Source organism: Dioscorea cayenensis, chromosome 20 (genome assembly GCF_009730915.1).
Source record: "Dioscorea cayenensis subsp. rotundata cultivar TDr96_F1 chromosome 20, TDr96_F1_v2_PseudoChromosome.rev07_lg8_w22 25.fasta, whole genome shotgun sequence".
Lineage (NCBI taxonomy): Eukaryota > Viridiplantae > Streptophyta > Magnoliopsida > Dioscoreales > Dioscoreaceae > Dioscorea > Dioscorea cayenensis.
The window spans coordinates 20,874,953-20,883,437 of NC_052490.1; the positions used below are offsets into that span (position 1 = coordinate 20,874,953).

The following is an 8,485-nucleotide window of genomic DNA, read 5'->3' on the forward strand; positions in this document are numbered from 1 at the left end:
TCTTTACTTGTAGATAACATGATTTTCTACCGTACTCATTCCCATTATAATAGTCATGTAACCAAGCATAGGATTAAATCACTATACATAATTAATCCTATTCAAATAGTAACCATGCATGCCATTCAAACGCCTCCGAAGTTTGTTAAGATGATAGGATTTGTTAGTAGCACAAGACACAATTTGTTATGAGACAGCTGAATGATCTATGAATGCAATTGGAATGGAATGATAATTGCCATCTTTTACCCCTGATTCTCATATCTTATCCTCTACCACTTCTTCCTTTCTACTCCTTCTCTCTATTTCAGTTCTCTGCCTCTACCTCTTTTCCTTGCCTCTTGCTCAGCCTAATCTCTTGGAACTCCTTCCTTTTTCCTAAAGCTTCAGCTGTGCTCCATTCCCATTAGTTCCACTTAGTCGTATCAAGATGGCACAAAACCACAGCCTCCACCTTCGTCCCATTATTCCCCTTCAATGCCACATTGTACACCTTACTGTTCCTCATTGCATGGCAGTTAAACACTGCATACTGGTACGGCTACACATCGCACGCCACCAGTTTCTCTCCGCCCAACACATGCACACAGCCTATGGCGATGCTGTATGACTTTTTCACCTCATCATCACTGTTCTTCTCCTTCACCATTCTTGAGCATTCTTGTACGTCTCTCATTTCCAAACTAATCATGCTGAACTCCACCATGGATTCAAAAGATATAGCACAGAGCTTACTTTGCCCAATCATGGTCAGCTAATCACACTCGACTAGCATCTTCTTCATGGCTTCAGCTGTAACCGATCTTGGCTCATCAGAAAAAGGGTAAGGATCTCAAACACCTTGTTTGATAAGAATGGATGGTTTTTGCTTGTGAACGAGATATAAAGAGTGACTTAGAGGTCCTCTTGGTGAACCCAAGGTTGACTTTATAACCATGATTCAAGTCCTTTTCTAGGAAGAAGAGTGTTACTTTAGGGTCATCATGGACTTGAGTCTCAGCGGTGGAATATCTGTAAAAGAAGGGGGCACCAGCTTTCACCGTGGCCACAACTAGAATTCGTTTATGGCTAGCATTCACCAAATAGAGCAGACGTGCGTGAAGAACAACTAAATTTGTGGATTTTTTTTATGTACATTTGGTTATCATTAGAAGCTTGATGATGTTATTAGCATCTAAGAATAATTATTTGTCGTTATATCTGTTATGATGATGAGGATTAAGGTGGCGTTTAGTTCATGGAATTGGAATGGAATAGGAATGGGAAATGTAAAGAGAATAAGAATGTAGCAATAGGAATGAAAATAAAAATTGTGTTTGGTTGGAAGGTGTGTTATTGGAAATGAAAAGAAGTAAAATAAAAAGATATGGCAAAATTACCTTAATGACCTCAATGCAAAGAAATAATTTTTATACATAAAATAATGAGCATTATTCAATAATAATCTATTTATTATAAAATGTTTTAAATATCATTATTCAAAATGATTATCATGATTAAATTTTTAAATTGAATATCTCTTTCATCATTATTAGCTTTAATTATTTTAGTTAACTATTTAAATTAACATTTTTTATTTAATTAAATATCACTTAAGTGTAAAAGTGTCATTTCACTTTAATTTTAATAATTAAATGTGTAAATTGATTATTTTATTGAATTAAATATCCATTAAAGTTAAAAATGTCATTTCACTTTAATTATTATAATTAAATATTAAATAATTTATATTAATTATTATTTTTAAATTATTTTAAGTAAATATTAAAATTAGTAAATTTATGTTAATTATTATTTATTTTAATAATTATAATTAATTATTTAAATTAATTATTTTTATTTAATTAAATCTTAACTAGTGGTAAAAGTGTCATTTCTTGATAAATAGTGTTCATTCTCCTCATTAACCCCAATTTTTAGGTTAGCACAATTCTTTACTTGTAGATAACATGATTTTCTACCGTACTCATTCCCATTATAATAGTCATGTAACCAAGCATAGGATTAAATCACTATACATAATTAATCCTATTCAAATAGTAACCATGCATGCCATTCAAACGCCTCCGAAGTTTGTTAAGATGATAGGATTTGTTAGTAGCACAAGACACAATTTGTTATGAGACAGCTGAATGATCTATGAATGCAATTGGAATGGAATGATAATTGCCATCTTTTACCCCTGATTCTCATATCTTATCCTCTACCACTTCTTCCTTTCTACTCCTTCTCTCTATTTCAGTTCTCTGCCTCTACCTCTTTTCCTTGCCTCTTGCTCAGCCTAATCTCTTGGAACTCCTTCCTTTTTCCTAAAGCTTCAGCTGTGCTCCATTCCCATTAGTTCCACTTAGTCGTATCAAGATGGCACAAAACCACAGCCTCCACCTTCGTCCCATTATTCCCCTTCAATGCCACATTGTACACCTTACTGTTCCTCATTGCATGGCAGTTAAACACTGCATACTGGTACGGCTACACATCGCACGCCACCAGTTTCTCTCCGCCCAACACATGCACACAGCCTATGGCGATGCTGTATGACTTTTTCACCTCATCATCACTGTTCTTCTCCTTCACCATTCTTGAGCATTCTTGTACGTCTCTCATTTCCAAACTAATCATGCTGAACTCCACCATGGATTCAAAAGATATAGCACAGAGCTTACTTTGCCCAATCATGGTCAGCTAATCACACTCGACTAGCATCTTCTTCATGGCTTCAGCTGTAACCGATCTTGGCTCATCAGAAAAAGGGTAAGGATCTCAAACACCTTGTTTGATAAGAATGGATGGTTTTTGCTTGTGAACGAGATATAAAGAGTAACTTAGAGGTCCTCTTGGTGAACCCAAGGTTGACTTTATAACCATGATTCAAGTCCTTTACTAGGAAGAAGAGTGTTACTTTAGGGTCATCATGGACTTGAGTCTCAGCGGTGGAATATCTGTAAAAGAAGGGGGCACCAGCTTTCACCGTGGCCACAACTAGAATTCGTTTATGGCTAGCATTCACCAAATAGAGCAGACGTGCGTGAAGAACAACTAAATTTGTGGATTTTTTTTATGTACATTTGGTTATCATTAGAAGCTTGATGATGTTATTAGCATCTAAGAATAATTATTTGTCGTTATATCTGTTATGATGATGAGGATTAAGGTGGCGTTTAGTTCATGGAATTGGAATGGAATAGGAATGGGAAATGTAAAGAGAATAAGAATGTAGCAATAGGAATGAAAATAAAAATTGTGTTTGGTTGGAAGGTGTGTTATTGGAAATGAAAAGAAGTAAAATAAAAAGATATGGCAAAATTACCTTAATGACCTCAATGCAAAGAAATAATTTTTATACATAAAATAATGAGCATTATTCAATAATAATCTATTTATTATAAAATGTTTTAAATATCATTATTCAAAATGATTATCATGATTAAATTTTTAAATTGAATATCTCTTTCATCATTATTAGCTTTAATTATTTTAGTTAACTATTTAAATTAGTAATTTTTATTTAATTAAAAATCTCTCAAGGGTAAAAGTGTCATTTCACCTTAATTATAATAATTAAACGTGTAGATCAAATATTTTATACAATTAAATATCCATTAAATGCAAAAATGTCATTTCACCTTAATTATTATAATTACATATGTATATTAAATAATTCATATTAGTAATTATTTTTAAATTATTTTAACTAAATATTAAAATTAATAAATGTATGTTAATTATGATTTATTTTAATAATTGTAATTATTTATTCATATTAGTAATTATTTTAAATAAATATTAAAATTAATAAATGTATGTTAATTATGGTTTATTTTAATAATTGTAATTAATTATTTAAATAAAAGATTATTTTAATTAAATTCTTAACTAGGGGTAAAAGTGTCATTTCATAATAAATAATGTTCATTACTCCTCATTCCCCCCAATTTTTGGGGTAACACAACTCTTTAACAGTAGATAACATGATTGATTATCTACAGTGCTCATTCCCATTACGATAGTTGTGTAACCAAGCATAGAATTAAATCATTGTACATAATCAATCCAATCCTAATAGTAACCATGCATGCCATACAAACGCCTTTGAAATTTGTTAAGATGGTAGGATTTGTTAGTGGCGATAGTAGGATTTGTTAGTGGCCCAAGACACTGTTTATTATGAGACAACTAACATTCCTTGGTGGCTAGCATTCACTAGACAGAGTAGACGCTAATGAAGAACTACTAAATTTCACGATTTTGTGATGTACGTTTGGTTATCATTAGAAGCTTGATGATGTTATTAGCATCTAAGACTATAAAAAAGAAATGAGAATAAAAACTGTGTTTTGGTTGGAAGGTGTATTATTAAAAATGAAAAGAAGTATAATAAAAAGATATGGCAATATTACCTTAATGCCCTTAATACAAATAAATAATTTTCATACATAAAATAATGAGTAATATTCAATCATAATTTATTTATTTATAAAATGTTTTAAATATCATTATTCAAAATAATTATTATGATTAAATATTTAAATTAAATATCTCTTTCATCATTATTAGCTTTAATTATTTTAGTTAACTATTTAAATTAATAATTTTTATTTAGTTAAATATCTTTCAAGGGTAAAAGTGTCATTTTACTTTAATTATTATAATTAAATATGTATATTAAATAATTCATCTTAGTTATTATTTTTAAATTATTTTAAGAAAATATTAAAATTAGTAAATTTATTTTAATAATTATAATTAATTATTTAAATTAATGATTTTTATTTAATTAGAAGATATGGCAAAATTACCTTAATTCGCTTAATACAAATAAATAATTTTCATACATAAAATAGTGAGCAATATTCAATCATAATTTATTTATTTATAAAATGTTTTAATTTCATTATTCAAAATAATTATTATGATTAAATATTTAAATTAAATATCTTTTTCATCATTATTAGCTTTAATTATTTTAGTTAACTATTTAAATTAACATTTTTTATTTAATTAAATATCACTTAAGTGTAAAAGTGTCATTTCACTTTAATTTTAATAATTAAATGTGTAAATTGATTATTTTATTGAATTAAATATCCATTAAAGTTAAAAATGTCATTTCACTTTAATTATTATAATTAAATATTAAATAATTTATATTAATTATTATTTTTAAATTATTTTAAGTAAATATTAAAATTAGTAAATTTATGTTAATTATTATTTATTTTGATAATTATAATTAATTATTTAAATTAATTATTTTTATTTAATTAAATCTTAACTAGGGATATAAGTGTTATTTCATGATAAATAGTGTTCATTAATTGTAGGCAACACGATAGTTGTGTAACACAATTCATTAATTGTAGGCAACATGATTATTTGCACTAGTAATTCCCAATACAATAGTTGTGTAACCAAACATAGGATTAAATCAGCCATATATAATCAATCCCGTTCTAATATTAACCATGCATGCCATCGAAATGCCTCCTAAAGGAAAAGGAGTAATAATTAAAGAAGCAATTGAGGAAGAAATAGAAAATTATAAAGAAATAGTAGAAAGTGAGGAGCAAATAACATTATCCCAGATAGTGATAACGATCTCTTGAACTTAGATTGTATTATAGAATTTAAAGATGGTTATAAAGTTGATGTAAAAGGTATTATAGATACAGGAGCAAGTAAATGTTATATTTCCCTAGATTTAATTTCTTCAAAATATATAAAAAATGCTTTATACACAGTAGAAGTTAAAGATGTTTTTGGCAAAATAACTATGTTGGAAAAGAAACTGGTAGATTGCACAGTAATATTTAATAATATTATATACCCTTTACCATTTGTTTGGGTAAAATCATCATTAGGTAAAAAAGTAGCTAGACTTCTAATAGGAATGAACTTTATAAAACATAGAAATGGTGGACACATAGTCCAAGGAGAAAAAATTAGTATATGTAAACATATGGATAGTATTTTGACATCACCTATAATTAATAATGCAGAATATCGATCTTATTGAGGAAATAATTCCAAAGGTAGTAGAAATCTATGAAGAAGTCAATCTAGAAATAGAAAATGACCTTGTAAAGCAAAAATTAGAACCCTTAATTGAAAATTTGAAAAAAGATGGAACTATAGGAGAAAACCTTGTCAAAGATATTAACCGAGTCAATATCATCTGTAAAGTAGAAATCATTAATCCTGACTTAAGATTAACATGCCTGTAGTAAAAGCACCCCCTTACAAACAATAGGAATTTCAAAACCATATAAAAGAGCTAGAAGAGTTAAAACTAATCACTAAAACTCAAAGTCCACATAGAACTAGAGCATTCATAGTTAATAAACATAGTGAAATTACTAGAGGAAAAAGTAGAATGTGTTTAATTATAAGAGATTAAATGACAATATTGAAGATGATAAATATCCACATCCTAATAAAAAAGCCTTAATTAAAAATAATAATAACACCTATATATATAGCAAATTTGATCTCAAATTTGGATTTTGGCAAGTCCCTTTAGCAAAAGTAAGCAACCTTGAACAACCTTTATTACTCATAATGGACATTACGAATGGGTTGTTATGCCTTTCGGTTTGAAAAATGCTCCACAAATATTCCAAAGAAAAAATGGATGATATATTTAGAAAATATGCAGATTTTATTATAACTCATATAGATGACATTTTAGCCTTTAGCAAGTCTATAAAGGAGCATGTGCAATATTTAATTATATTCTTAAAAGAATGTCAAGAAAATGACTTAGTATTATTAGAAAAGGAAATCAAAATGGGAAGTAGAAAAATTGAGTTTCTTGGTGTTATAATAGGACAAGGAGAAATATATCTCCGAAAACATATAGCTTCTAATATTTTAGAAATGCCAGATAAATTAGAGAATTTAAAGCAAATTCAATCATTCTTAGGAAAACTAAATTATGCTAGAAATTTTATACCGGATTTAAGCCAATTGGCAAGACCATTATATAAGTAAAACTAAGAAAATAGGAAAGGACATTTTCATAATGAAGATATAAAATTAGTTCGCCAAATTAAGGACAAGATAATGAATTTAAAACCATTAGAATTGCCTCCCCCTAGTAGTTATTTTAATTATAAAATCAGATGGAAGAATAGGCTGATGGGGAGCTGTATTAAAATATAAATCTACTATATTTTCTAGTATAAAAGAAGAAAAAATAAGCAGATATGATAGTGGCACTTATTATACAAAAATAACTAGCAACAAATGCTGAAATCATAGTAGCAATAAAAGCAATGGAAAAGTTTAAATTATTTATAATCTCAGAAAAAAATTTTACATTACAAACAGATTACCTAGGAATAATAGTATTCTATAATAAAAAATTAGAAAGTGAATTATCAGAAAATAGATGGTTAAAATTTATTGATTACATAATAAGTAATGGGTTCCAAGTAACAATGGAACACATAAAAGGAAGTAATAATTTTTAAGTAGATAATCAAAGAAACCACTTGATTCATCCATATGCGATGACAAAAATGGATATTACAAAATCATTAAGTTCCTATGAGTTTTTGTTATTGTGGGAATCAAGAAACCTTCTTCCTGATAAACCCTTGGCTTGTATTTCTGAATGTTTAGAACAGTGACTGCAAAGCCAGTAGGATCATTCTCATTTCTAAGCATAGGATAAATTCAAATTGATACCAAATTCCCTTTAGCATATGATCATAATATTTTAGCTAAATAATCCTCTATTATCTAACCATGTTTTATTTATTCTTGTAGATGGAAAAGAACTTTCCTTTAGAACCAACCCTCAAACTTCTTATTTTCATTTCAATACCCCTTTATCAATTACTGATCACCACCACATCCTTTTGGATAACTTTTGGGCCTCTTGAAATAATCCAAAAGGTGTCATACCAGTTCTCCATACCCTTAGTTCTTACTTTCATAACAAAAATACATCCCCAAGCCCCAGTATTCTTGCCTCGTCAAGAATTACTTCTCAAACCTTGAAGCCACATACAGTGGAATATTTCATCAAACAAGATAGAAAAATCAAATTCCTTGAAAGAAAAGTAAAAATCTTGAAGGAAAAAGAAGAAAAACTAGAAAAAGAATTAGCAGTAAAAAATGATAAAAAATGAAGAAATAAAATTTTTCATCCAAAAAGTAGAAAAAAAAAGAAGAAAAATTTGAGATCTATCTTGAAAAAATCAGCGAAGTTAAAGAAAAAATTCTTGAATTAGTTATGCAAATAAAAAAATAAAGGAACAATAGTTAGCTAAACAAAAAGCTATGAGACAAGTCCTGCACAATGAAGCACACATTTTTGATGGATTTTCTCTCAGCGGAATTGCTTTCTGTGAAGCTAAACATAAATATGCTGAATGTCTTTGTGAACAAGTTTTCATAATCTTACAAGGATCATTCAATCTTGCCTCATGGAGAAACCAGACTATTGAAAGAGTCCAATTCAATTTAGTTGACTTAATTG

At 28.5% G+C, this 8,485-nt stretch overlaps 1 pseudogene; it reads right to left on the reverse strand.

Moving 5' to 3' along the window:
• Positions 1-406: 406 nt before the first annotated feature.
• Positions 407-2,580, reverse strand: LOC120251343 (annotated as a pseudogene).
• Positions 2,581-8,485: the final 5,905 nt, after the last annotated feature.